This window comes from Protopterus annectens, chromosome 2.part1 (assembly GCF_019279795.1).
Source record: "Protopterus annectens isolate FY-2018-M chromosome 2.part1, PAN1.0, whole genome shotgun sequence".
Taxonomy (NCBI): Eukaryota; Metazoa; Chordata; order Ceratodontiformes; family Protopteridae; genus Protopterus; species Protopterus annectens.
In genome coordinates this window covers 829,412,734-829,427,894 of record NC_056729.1, presented here as the reverse complement: position 1 = coordinate 829,427,894, position 15,161 = coordinate 829,412,734, and positions in this window count along the sequence as shown.

The window sequence follows — 15,161 nt, the reverse complement described above, 5'->3', positions numbered from 1 at the left end:
CAGATTGCAACATACTGAAAGGTCACACTGGGCATGCTCACACACTTGGATAAATGAGACATATGTCAGGCAACAAAACATGGAAAGCCTGAACTGGGCATGCTCACACACTTAAGCCACGTCTGACTACAGCAGTGGGCCACACATCTGGCAGTTGCATGTGTTAACCTAGGAACCTCTCACTATCCAGAAATCTGCCCTGTGCACACAGTTACATGACAACAGACACCTATATAATATAGTGGAACCCTGTCATGATCAAACATGTTCCACAGATACCTAAGTTGTTCATAGAAACTGGGAAAGCAAAGATGATAAAGACCTGTGAACAGTATCAGCAGTAAATATTGTGCATCCCGAACAGAAGCATAGGTTCAGAGGTCGATAGTAGGCTATCTGCCCTAGGGTATGTACAAGCCTAGCCAGAGTGTGTTTGGCCTTTGCAGCCCTGTCAGAGTACTACACTGTGCCAGTGAATAGTAGGTCACACAAGATAGCCCATGTACGTTTAGGCTACTGTGCCTATGTCGATCAGGGACACAGAAGAGATCCCAGGGGTGAATTTGTAATTTCCCATCCATGTATCCAGATTTGGCTTGAAGAGGGTCAGCAAGGGGCTATGTCTAATATGAATTGGGATTCTATTCCAGAGTGAGGTGAGCCTCTGGGAAATGAATCTGTCCCTCCAGCATGTCCTTTTTATTCCTGTGCTGAGGTTTAAGTCCCTGGAGCATATATCTCTAAGGGACTTGGATTTTTGAGGTGGAGCATGTCCATTAATTCAGGCTTTGACATTGCTTTGTATGTCAGGCATAGATTGCCTCTGAGTAGGTGGTAAGCAACTGAGTAGAGCTGGAGTTTCCTTAGGATGACATCTGTTTGTAGCCCATGACCCTCTTGGAGAGGTACTTTTGGGTCTCTCCAGGTGCTGCAGGTGTTGGGTAAGGTACATCCCAAAAGGGCCATTGTATTCAAGTATGGTGCTGATGACTGATGAGTAGAGGGGCACAATGACCTCACTTGATGTAGATGCGAACCCGTTCGTGATAAGGTGGCATATATAGAAGGTGTTTGTAACCACTTTGGCAATGTGATTATCAAAGGAGAGATTACTATCTACATTGGTCCACAAATCTCAAGTTACTACTTCTGTACTTAATGGTTTACCACTTATGTAGCAATTTGTGTGCACCTTGTTTTTCACAAAGGGGATGACTATGCACTTTATAGCATGTAGCACGAGCTTGTGGCTCTGGCAGCAAACATCCCTCTCTGTGAGACCCTTCTGGAGGATGCTTGTGTTAGCTGGAGAATCGATTATGGCCCCCAGTTTGCAGTAATCTGCGAACCTTGTCAGCCATAATACCCCCGTGTTAGCCTAAACCTCAGAGAAGTATATACCGAACCAGAGAGGTCCCAGAACTGAGCCCTGTGGGATGCCACTTGTAGCTGGTTGTATTTGGACAAGGCACCTGCAATTCTGACAATGTGGGTTCTATCCCTGAGCCAGTTTGCAACCCATCTTGTGATATAGGGGTTGATATTTAAGCTGTTAATCTTATGTATGATATCCGAGTGGGGTATTGTGTTGAACGTTTTTGCGAGGTCCATGTAGGCTGTGTGGACTACCTTGCCCTCATCCATAGCTTTGGTAACTGTTTCAAAGAAATCAGCTAGGTTTAAGAGGCAAGATCTGACCTTAACAAAGCAAAATTGGGTAGGGTCCAGTCTGGAGGCTCCCAATGTCTTTGTTTATGAGTTCCGTGATAGTACGCTCCATAGCTGTATAGACCAGACTAGTCAGGCATATGGGGCAATAGTTCCCAGGGTCTGTTGTGGCACCACCTTTGTGGAGTGGAACCACTGTAGCTGTATGCCATTATTTGGGTACATATCCTGTAGTAAGGCTAAGTTTGAACAGTGACTTAATGTGAGGGTTCAGTTCTTCTTGGAGCTTGTGTAAGACACAGCCTGGGATACCGTCTGGTCCCATAGCTGCTGTGTTTTTTGCTTTGGTGAGGGCAGCTTTCACCTGTGCATCTGTGATGTCAGGGAGGTTACATTCAGTTGGGATACGCATTTGTTCCTTTGTGGGTGAAGGGGGGAGAGGTTTGTGCTGAATATGTCTGCCAGGATGTTGGCTGTCTGTAGTTTCGGTATATTTTGTACCATTATGCAACAATTCAGAGCATGTCTGGGAGTTTCCACACATATTATGGACATAACTAAAGAAGGACTTGTGATTATCTTTAGTGTCTAGGGCAATTTCCCTTTAGAAACTGGCCTTTGATGATTTGATGAGGAATTGAAGTTTCTTGCTAATACTGATCAGAGATGGCTTCCATTTTTGGGATTTTGCTCTGTTATGTAGTAGCTTCCTCCTTCTGTTGTATAGCTTATTTATGACCGGGGTCCACCAAACAGGTCTCCTATTTTTGGAGGAGTGAGGCTTCATTTTATTTGGGATAGCACGATCCATGCATTCCTGCAGGTGCTCATACAATGCATTTGTAAAGGATTCTGTGGATTGGCCTGCTATCCTCTGGCCTGTGGGCTTTGAAGTATTCCACCTCAGTCTTGAGAAGTGCAAAGCTGGCATTTGAGAAATTCTATACAGTGATTTCTTTGGCTGGGGGTGGGGACGGGATATGGATGTCCATGGAAATTTGTTAATGGTCTGATCTTACCAATGAGGGGTTTACCTCTGGTGTAGAACATAGAGTCCCCATGTTGGTGATGACCAGGTCCAATATGTTGTTCCGTCTTGTGGGAGTGGTGACCAGTTGTTCCATCGCATTACAGTTTATAACTTCAAGGAACCATTGGGAGAGTGTGTTTGGGCATGAGTAGTTGTTGCAGTCAATGTTTGGGTAGTTGAAGTCACCCAATAACATAGTTGTAGGAGAGACCTTGATATTCTCCAGTGTTCTCAGGAATGCTAAGTGGGGTTCCTGTAATAGGGAGGGTGTTCTGTAGCAGGCTACAAACTGAAATGCAGTTTGGCCCGCTGTTAGTTGCACATGGATGGTTTCTGATGCTTCGTGCAGTGCCACTAACCTGGAGGTGTAGGTATCTTTGATGAATATAGATACTACCCCTCCTTTTGTGCTTTGGTCCGAGTTTTGTGTGTGAAACGCATGGTATGAGTTATAACCTGGTAGTGCTGGGGTGCTCTCAGGAGCCTTGAACCAGGTTTCTGTTACTGCACAGACATCGATATTCTCCATACTGAGGAGAGCCTCAAGTGTGTGCATCTTGAGGTGTAGATATCTGGCATTGAGTAGCATTACCTCTAGATTTTGTATCCTTGGGTTGTCAATTGAGGTGTGTATGTCCTTCGAGCCTCACCTAAAAAATGCACTATGGGGGTGGCAAGAGGCATGGCCAGTATATGAAAGCCTAAGGGTGACAGGTGCAAGCCATCCCTAGTGAAGCAACGTGGCTTGTCAGGCATGTCATCCCAGGCTGACAGACACTGGATCCCCAATGAATTAGACCAATAGTTTAGACAATTGTTTAAACTGATAATTTTGTCTGTATACTCTGGCATCATTCTTGGTGAGGGCAAGATGCTACCCAAGGTCAGGGTCATACCAGCCTGGGCTACGTGATCAGAGAGCTGCTCTATGTCTCATGTCTTGTAGTCCAGGGAGGTACGTCTCATGTCATTCACAACTGCATGGACAATGACAGAGTCATACTTGTACCTGCTTTGGAGTGCCTGAGTGCTTGCGTTATGTGGTGGATCCTGCCACCTGACAGGCAGCTTACAGTGACCTTCTCCTTGTTCAGTCAGTTCAGCGGGACGTCAGTGTGCCAGACAATAGAGTCTCCTATAACAACTGTATTTGGTGTGTTGTTTGGCCTTAAGGTCTGTGACTGTGAGGCACACTGATTTTGTGAGATATGTGATTCATGGGTATTGTTGAGGGGTGGCTGTTGCTTGGGTATCTGTGGCCAGTACAGTAGCTGCAGGTGTTGGGTAAAGTACACCCCAAAGGTGGCATTGTAACCACGCACGGTTGTTATTAGTATAGGGGCACAATGACATCACTCGATCTAGATGTGAAACCATATGGGATAAGGTCGCTTATATAGAAGGTCTGTCCAACCACTGTGACAACGTGAATGTCAAAGGTGACAGTACAAACAAGTCATGTCCCCAATCACCTAACAACACCTACCATATGTAATGGAGTACTACCTATGTGTTAATGTGTGGGCATGTTGTTATTCCCAAAGGGGATGACTATGCAACTAATGGCATTTAGCTGTAGGCCATGGCTCAGGCACCAGTCATCCATCTCTGAGAGACCCTTTTGGAGTATGCATGTGGCAGCTGGAGAGGTGATCATGGCACCCAGTTTGCAGTCAAGTGCGAACAAGGTCAGCCATATTCCCCCTGTGGTAGCCTGTACGTCAGACAAATATATACTGAACAAGAGAGGTCCCAGGACTGAGCCGTGTGGGATGCCACGTGTAACTGGTGTATAGTCAGACATGGCACCTGCAATTCTGACCATGTGGGTGCTATCCCTGATCCAGGTAGCAATCCATCATGTGAGATATGTGTCCATATCGATGCTGGTGAGCCAATGCATAATGGCCCAGTGGGTTATTGTGTGGAAGGGTTTAGCAAGCTTCAGGTAGGCTGCGTGTACAACTGTCCCTATGTTGATGGACCTGTTAACTGTCAAAAGAATACAAACATGTTCAAGAGGCAAGATCTGCCCACAATAATGCTGACATGTGTAGGAAACAGTGTCTGTAGTTTCCTGATGTCTATGTGTAAGAGTCCCTTGACAATACACTCCATAGCTTTGCATAACAGGATAGTTGGGCTTATAGGGCAATATTGCCTGTGTTCCATTCTGGCACCAACTATGTGGAGTGGGAACACTGTCGCTGTATGCCATTCTGTGGGTACATATCCTGTAGTAACTCCAATATTGCACAGTGATGTAATGTGAGGGTTACGTCTGTCATGAAGCTCGTGTAAGATGCAGACCGAGACACCAACTGATCATATTGATGCTGTAATATATGCTTTGGGGAGGGCAGCACTCACCTGTTACTGTGTGGTGTTAGGGAAGTTACACTCTGTTGGGATGGGTAGTTGCTCCCTAGGGGGGATGGGGAGACATCTGCACTGAACCTGTTTGCCAGGATGTTGGCTATGCCAGTGGCTTCAGGGTAAGTGTAGTCAGTATTCAGTAACTCACAACATATCAGTGAGTGTCCACCCAGGTTCCTGACATAACAGACGAAGGCCTTGTGATAGTCCTTCTTGTCTGGTGCAATTGTCCGTGAGACGAAGACCTTAGATAAGTACATGAGTGATCATAGCTGTCTGCTAGTACATATCACAGATGCTTTCCCCATCTGGGATTGTGCTCTATCATGTAGTAGCTTCCTCCTGACATTGTACAGCTCATTAATGGCCGGTGTCTATCAGACAGGTCCCCTGCCATTGGAGGAGTGAGTCTTGTTGTTATTTGGGGTAGCACAATCCATTCAGTCCACTAGGAGTCCATAGAATGTGTATGCAAAGGATTCAGCAGTCGGAGCTATATTTCACACTGTCTCAAGGTCTCTGAAGGATACCACCTTGCTGTGGTGAAGTGAGATGTTGGCTCATCAGAAGTTCACCAAGATTACCCAGGATGGGTGTGTGGAGTGTATATGTAAGTCCACTGAGACAGCTGTATGTTCCGACCTTACCAATGAGGGGCATATTGCTGGTGTGGAACATAGAGTCCCCATGTCGGTGGTGATCATGTCCAATATGTAATCCCCCTTGTGGCTGTGGTGACTGGTTGTGCCATAGCATATGAATGTACAAATTGTAGCGACTGTAGGGCGAGGTTGTTGTGCCTTAAGTAGTATCCCCAGTCAATATTCATGTATCTGATGTCACCCAATATAATGGTGTTCGTGGAGACCATCATATCCTCCACTGTTCCCAGGAAAGCCGTGTGTGGTTCCTGAGTATGGGAGGGTGGTTTGTAGTAGGCAACAAACTGAAAGGCAGTTTCGAACAATGGTAGTTGTATATGTATGGTCTGTGATGCTTAGTGCAGTGCCACTAACCCGGAGGTGTGTGTATCCGTGATGTATATGGATACACCCCCTAGTTGTGTTGTCCGTTCCAAGTCCTGTGGTCAGAAAGCATGGTATGAAACATAACCTGGTAGTGCTGGTGTGCATATGTGACCCTGAACTAGGCGTCTGTTAGTGCAAATATATTGCTATCACCCATACTGAGGGGAGTCCTGAGTGGCCGCAATATGAGGGTAAAACATCTGGTGTTGAGCAACATTACCCTTAGTGTTATTTAACCTGTGATGTCTATGTAGGTGGGTTTGTCTTTTGAGCCCTGCTCAACAAATGCACTATGGTGGTAGCAAGAGCCTTAGCCAGCATTCAAAGGTCCAAGGGTGACAGGTGCAAGCTGTCTATAGTGAAGCTATGTGGCATGTTGAGCATGTCACCACAGGCTGACAGACACTGTATCCCCTATGAATGACACCAATCTGTTAGCCAAGTGTTAAACGTGATATGTTTGTCTGTATACTGTGACATCATACTTGGTGGGTGTAAGATGCTAGACAAGGTCAGGGTCATACTGGCCTGGGCTACATCATGACACTGTTCCTCCATGTACCATGTCATGTGGTCCAGGGAGTAACATCTGAGGTTTTACGCACCAGCATGGACAATGATGGTGCCAGTCCTGTACTTGCTTTGTAGTGACCTGACTGCATGTGTTATGTGGCAGATCCTGACATACGACAGACAGCACAAAGGGACTATTCCCTTGTATGGGCTGGTGAGTGGTACATCAGTGTGTCTGACAATAAGTGTCACCTATCACAACTGTATTATGTGTGTTGTGTAGCCCGAAGGCAAGTGACTGTGTGGCACCCTGACATTGTGAACTATGTGAGCTGTGTGAATTGTAGTGGGGTAGCAGTTGTGTGTGTGCCTGATGTGGAGGTCTCTGCTGCTTAGGCAGAGTTCATTTACAGCATCCGAGTATGTGTATGTGTGATAATGTGGTTTGAGTGCTGTCGCCAGAGGATATGTGAGACTGATATGTGGTGTGTGTGGTTATCTTCACCACCTGATAGACTATGCCAGTCATGGGTTGAGAGAGTTCAGCACCCTTTATGTCTCTATAGGTGTATCTCACACATATATCTGGGTTTGTTGTGAGGAGGAGAGTCCTGTCTGTGTACATGAGGCAGACGTGACATTGTGTCTACATCACAATATTCACCAGCTGGATTGGAGAGTGCACACAAAGCCGACTCCTGGACATGCCGGGATATCATCATGACATACTTTGTAGCCAGATGACAAAGGATCAGTAGGGTGTTAAGTGTGTAAAGGAGTATATCAGGGATTAGTGCTCAGGTTTGTTGGTGTTCTGTAAAGAGCAGCTGAGAAGGAGTCCAGACTGAATCATGACACCTCCGACAGCTATGTCATATATAGCAATGTACACACATATATGTCATGAGTCAGGGCCAACTGTACCTGAATGACAATGTTGACATCCTGACAGACAGTCCCAGATATACATACCCACCTCCCACCGACGATAGTCCATTTCATCATACCAGAAGATATCACATGTAGAATGGATGAACAGCTACCCGCAATGCTAAAAGCATGGCATCAAGTGGACTACATTGATTACCAATATCTGTCATGCATAAACTACAGAACAAACAGATCCTGCACCTGAACAGTTAGCTGAACCTCCCCCCCACACAGGATATGGAACCATCGAATGTGTTACAGCAACATATGGCACTCCACACAAGTGTTGGTGCACAACACACCATGGGATGTACAGTCCAGTATGCCTATGAAGTATGATCTGAAAGCCATGGAGTCCATCATGGTTGAAGTCATAAACAAAGCTATTGGAAGCTGACATACACACAACCCTACTAACTGTGGTATGTTCATGTGTGGATCATGGTTCCCAAACATGCTAGACTGTTTGCAAGGCAGCCACACAGGACATACATCACTGAACACAGCTACACATGTCTCACATGCACTTTGAATAGCCCTTTATTAACATCCCAGACACATGTAGTAGCCACAAAACCAACAAGCTGTGCATAAATATGTGTTGACATATGAAGGAATGTCGATGTGTCCACAGATAGATAACACAAGGTAAGGATTATGAGGTCCTGTTCCAGCTGTTGACACCTGACGACCCACATGGACCATTCCTGTAATGGCATAAAACAAAGTGTACACACATTACCATGTCCATTCTGATGATGTCAGCACCCTAGAAATACAGACGGAGAAGGGAAACCCCCCCATAAAGCAGATAGCGTGCCATGCTAATGTGTCTCTTTCTAGTATCATAACCTAATTAGGTAGGGGTTTGAATCCTGCAAACGCTGTGTTTATGTGTGGGGGATGTGTGTGCAATTCTCTATGAAATGAGTGGCCTTTTTGAAGACTGGGAAAACGCACTACAGATGTACATTCCTCTTTGGAAAGACTGATGATGTCAGCACCCTAGAAATACAGACGGAGAAGAGAAACCACCCAGTAAAGCAAATAGCACACCACGCTAATGCGTTTCTCTCTAGTATCATAACCTAGTTAAGTAGCGGTTTGAATTCTGCAAGTGCTGACTGTGTGTGGGGGATGTGTGTGCAATTCTCTATGAAAGGAGTGGCCTTTTTGAAGACTGGGAAAACACACTACAGATGTACAGTCCTCTTTGGAAAGACTGATGATGTCAGCACCCTAGAAATACAGACGGAGAAGGGAAACTATCCAGTAAAACAAACAGCGCGCCATGCTAAAGCATCTCTCTCTAGTATCATAACCTAGTTAGGTAGGGGTTTGAATCCTGCAAACACTGACTGTGTGTGGGAGGTGTGTGCAATTCTCTATGAAAGGAGTGGCCTTTTTGAAGACTGGGAAAACACACTACAGATGTACATTCCTCTTTGGAAAGACTAATGATGTCAGCACCCTAGAAATACAGACGGAGAAAGGAAACCACCCAGTAAAGCAAATAGTGCACCGTACTAATGCCTCTTTCTCTAGTATCATAACCTAGTTAGGTAGGGGTTTGAATCCTGCAAGTGCTGATCGTGTGAGTGTCACTCTTGGTCAATGCTGTGTGGGTCTTGCTTTTACTATGTTATGGCATATTATGATTACAACAGTAAGTGCATTGCACATATCAGGTATATGCGTTGCAAATATATATGTGTACATGTTCCCTTAATCAGTACATAGGTGTGAAGCCTGCATACTACATGACTACATTTGTTGCCATTGACAGGTTGTGCCGCAGCTTCTCAGAGGGAATGGATTGTAGGCCACTGCGTGCATTACCAGATGTGGATGAACACATCCCTAGTGTGTTTGCATGTACCGAAGGGGGCTATATGCCAAACAGGTGTGGACACAGGAATGTGTGGCAGTAATTACCACTGGTTAGTGTTATAGTGTAGCACCGGAAGGATACAACTGTTACTGAGTTCCCTATGACTGTGTGTCATTTGTCAGGACAACATACAATGATTGCTTATAGTCATGCTGTTGAGGTTATGTATACTATCAGACCGTAAATCATTGACAGATACTAACAGTATCACCCACAGCATGGTGTCTACCCATGTCAAACACACATGTCTACCCATGTTAGTACATAACTGTAGTAGAATGCCTACTGGCCATTGAAAGATACTGTGACATGTTCACTATGTGTACAACAGGGTATGCCACATGTCCCATGTGTCTACTATACACGTACATACAGACAGTGCGCACCCACCATGTTCACAGATGTATACTTGCTAATCTGTACTGTACACATCACACACATACTGTCCACTCACTAACACATGCTGGCAACACATTACACGTCAGCCAAGTGGCACATGGGTGAACAATACATAGTCAGACCTAACAGTGGTGTAAACAATGCTACATTGACAGAGCTTTGATGAATAATGTCTGCTGAGATATACCTACAAGGATGTCATTACACTTTCCTGTTGACAACTTGCTAATATTGCTACACTGCTATAGTGTCACCCTGTGCATCAGCACCATGTTAGCCTGTTCCTCCGTCAATGTTACAGATGACAGGAGGCGACACAGCTATCATCACATGCACAGGGCGTTTTGTTGTTTGCCAGTGCCTGGCATTGACCCATCCAACCGACATGTGTGTGTGTGTGTGTGTGTGTGTGTGTGTGTGTGTGTGTGTGTGTGTGTGTGAGGGACAACAGAACAGCATGGGCCAATGTTGATGTAATGTGTGTGTGTGTGTGTGTGTGTGTGTGTGTGTGTATGTGTGAGCCCTAGTTGTTTGGTTAATGTGTGTGTGACTGCATGCACACAGCACCACCATGTGGCTGCCATATACAGTAGTTTGTGGGACAGCCACAGACTGTACCTGCTAGGCCATACAGATTACTGTCTCCAGCCACGGACACAGTACCTGTGGCTGACAGGGGTGCTACGGACAGTATCGGTTACCAACCCTGACTGGGTACTGTCCTTAGAGGCAGAGGTGGGATGACTGGACCCATGTCCCTGCTGGGAATGGCCAGAGCCATGTGCATGTGGTCTACTAAGACGGTCAATGGACAGGCCAGCCCCAGCATTGCTGGGGCTGGTACTGCCACTACGGGTGTGGCTGTGACCCGGGGGCCATCTGCGACCACTGCCAGCTGTTGCTGTTGCTGGCATGCATCCACGTCGACATCGCAACCATCCCGCATGGTCCTGGCTCATGGATGACATATTGTGGAGGACATCTATTGTCTCCCCCAACGTCTATCAATGACCTCGGTGTAAGTCCGAATGGCACCGGCAAGGTCATGGATGCTGTCATTGATAGCGGTGTAATGTGCCCTCTGCGCCTTAAGTCCCTGCCTGGTGTACCGTTCCATACATGCCTGAGCCTGCATTACAGCCTGGAACATACTGGATGTCATGAGACCAGTGAGGGCATGCCTGCCAGGGGCAATACGACCAGCGGTGTTCCCCAGAGAACCCCTGGACCTCCACCTATGTGGTACCATTCCAGTAATATGGCTATGGCTGCTGTGAAGGGATGCAAGTGCCATGGGTACCACACTCTCCTGGTCAGTGCCAACTGTATGCTGTCCCTCGCCTATGGCCATTGGTGGTGAGGGATGTATTGGCAGTATGAGTGTGTGCATAGATGGGGTTGAACTCTGTGTACTGTCGATTGGTGGACCAATGACAGACCCTGTCAAAACTCCCTGTGTCAATATACATGTCTCATCATCAGCAGTATTCATGGCAGTGGCTTCAGGTTCCCTGCTACATTCGTCCAGCCCTAACTCAGCACCTGTGAGAAGAAGACAGGAAACACACTTTACGGTCTACACATCAACACATGCACACACATGTACACATGCACACATGCACACATGAACACATGAACACATGCACATATGCACACATGCACACATACACACATGAGCGCATGAACACATGCACACATGCACACATGAACACATGAACACATGCACATATGCACACATGCACAGTAATACACTCCTAACTACAGCACATACACACACACCAGCAATCCAACACATACTCTATAGTGGGTGAAGGTGGGTGTCAGTATCACAAGGTAAACAGTCACCACACACATGTCAGCATGCAGAATATGTGTTGCACAAGACCATACAGTGCTAGTGTAGATGCCCCAATTTAATGGCAGTATACATGGCTTTGTTGCAACTGTGTAGTTGTTCAGTGATTGGTTACACCCTGGAACACAATTTGTACATGGACACAACCCAATGTGTGTCAAGTGACCTATACACCCACTAGCATTCCAGGACATATATGTGACACTTTGTTTGGATGGCAACTGCTGTGCATATTGTGTATACTGGTATATGTAAGCACACACACAACATGCTATGCATATTGTGTATAGGTGCATATGTTTGCACATGCACAACATTGAGGTGCAAAGCAATGACTGCTATGAGTATAGCATGTTTTCATGTACTGCATATGATAAACATGTTCTGTTGTGTACAGCTGTAGCAACTATGCATATCTAAGGTGCAGTACAGTGCTGCCACACTTGTGTCTGCTGCACTGTGCAGTGTATGTGCTTGAGGCAGCTACTGACTTTAATGTGATGATTAATGTCTCACAGCAAACATGGACAGCATGCATTATGCATAGGTGTGTTACGTGTACATTGCCTACACCTCACCCATGACATGCACATTTCATTACCATTATGAAAGTGTTAACACACTCACCAGCATGTACTGTCTGCCCTGCTGTCACACCAAAGGGACCTACAAGAATATGACACAGTTTATCAGTGGCCACAACTGTGGCATTGCTGCCGTGAGTGAGTGCGCTAATCTACAGTGGAACAACTGTCAACAGTCACAGCTGTGGAGATACTATTCCAAATATCAGTATTGCACACAAGAGGCAGCACAACTGCTAAACACAAAGTACACATCTCACATAAGCATATTCTAACAATACAGGTAACAGTAGTCTACAGCTAGGGCATATTACCTGCACGCTCCATGTCTTCCTGCTGGGTAGCTCCTGCCTCCATGATGACACATGCATGATGTTGCTGCTGCTGTAGGCCAGGAGCCTCCATGCTTAGGAGCAGCTCCTCCACTCTGGTGAGGGGGGATGTATGGGTGCACCTCCACCTGTGGCAAGCTGTTGCCTATGGATATCAGATGCATGCTGCCGGACATGTCTGATTAAATCACTGCAGTGATGGTGTACCTGCTCATATGTCCGGTTATGCATGATCTTGCCACAGTGCAGTGCGCTCATGCTAGTGCTGGCTGGACCTGGAAAAAAGCCGTGAATAGTTTTGATACAGGCTGGCCTGTATGACCTCCTCCTCTGCAGCTGTATACACAGGATTGCGGCGATGAGCCATAACCCTGGAAGACAATTAAACAATATGTGTGAGCAAGTCATATGGCACACTTAACATTATGAAGTACAGATATCACTTAACTGCCAGATATAGCATCTGTCTGTCTATCAGAGGATACACACCTTCAATACCACTTATCAGTGCTCAGCCCACAACTGCCTGACAGTGGCTGCCGCACTCCATACAACAAACCAGTATACACCAGTACTTGACACACTGTATTGGATACAATGCACAATCTCACACTGGCGGTATATATCAAGCTAATGCATGATAAATATTGTCATCCAATGCAATGAATGTAATGTACAGTTACAGTATTAACAGTAAACCACCCTAGTCTTTGATGCCATACCCCTACCTAACATATGTGCATGGTTGTTAATATAGCTGGCATACCATGTAACAGAGTATACATGTTGTTAGGTACACACACATACCCTGTAACACACATGTGATTGCGGCCATGGCACAGGCATCATTACACACACATTAGTCAAACATACAACACACAAATGTATGCCAACACAGATGAGCATTACCTGTGTACCTTATAGTACTGTGTGCCCCTACTTACAGATACCTATGCCTGAGGAATGTAATCTGTGCAGACTACAGGAAACACACAAGACAGTGATACCAGGGAATGCGAACATACACCATACTGTGGTGTTTAGGCCTACAGCTTCAGGTAGTACAACAGTTCATATGTGACCTGGATTCACCAGCAGTACCACTTACTAAGCATACATGTACTGCTACAGCCTACAATGGAACACCACAGTTGTACACAAGGTACTACGTCACAACATATGCCACCCTACTATGACTGCATCCCAATAACTGACATATCTTTCTCTGCCCTCACACCTAGGACACAAACTACCATGACAGACACAACCTCATGCTAAGCTATCACACCTTTACAGTCCTTGCACACAGTCAGTATCACACTCATTCCACCTCACATAGGTGGTATTGCACTGAATACATGTGTGTGCGCATTGTGTCATAGGTAGGTACTACACTATTGGCCAGGGCCTACAGCAGCCTAGCCATATGCTACCCTGCCATTTGACACACATGTAATGTGATTACTCTTGCTCCTGTCAAACGGATACACAGAGGCGACTCACAGGGCATATTACCTATCTCCATAACATTCATCAGGGGTATGTATGACATCTACTAATGATGAGCCATGTTTATTAATGCTGGGTAGTTTAGTCCAGAGTATGGCATATTTGTGTATAGGAACCTGTACCTCCAGCATGTGCTGTTCAGTGCGTTGACATGGATTAGGGCCCTAGGTCATGTAGCCCAGAGGGATTGTGAGGTGTTGTCATGGTGGTTGGCCAACTGCTATGGGTGTGACATACCTCTGTATGTCTGGCAGTGGTAACCTCTGTGTATGATGTATGCAATGCACTCTAGCTGTGGTTTTGTGAGTCAGTCTGCATAGGGCATGTGTTTGGGGCAGTGTCACTCTTTGTTAGGTATGTCTGTGGCCTTTCCACTTGCTGTGGTTGTCATGTGAGGTACATACCACATGGGGCATTGTGAGGAGTAGGGGGTACACTGTCCTATATTTCCCTAGAAGGCACACCTTTTGTGATGACACGTACCACGTAGAGGGATTACAAGACTAGTGTGGAACTGTGATTATCAGAGGGGAGGCTACTGTACACCATGTCCCATGTTCCCTTCTGACACCTTCAGTGTTGGGCAGGCAACCACCTATCTGGTAGTTAGTGTATAAAGTGTTTTGGAATGGGGTATGGTACTGCAGTATCAACACTGGTGTTCAGTCAATGTGTTGGTCACCAGGAACCTGTTGCAGTACATCTGACCCCGTGTCTCCCTCTCTCACTCTCTCTCTCTCTCTATATATATATATATATATATATATATATATATATATATATATATATATATATATATATATATATATATATATATATATATATATATATATATATATATATATATATATATATATATATATATATATATATATATATATATATATACATATATACATATATAGATAAATATATATATGAATATATATTTTATATATATATATATATATATATATATATATATATACATATCTCTCTCTCTCTCTCTCTCTCTCTATATATATATATATATATATATATATATATATATACAGGTATGTATACAC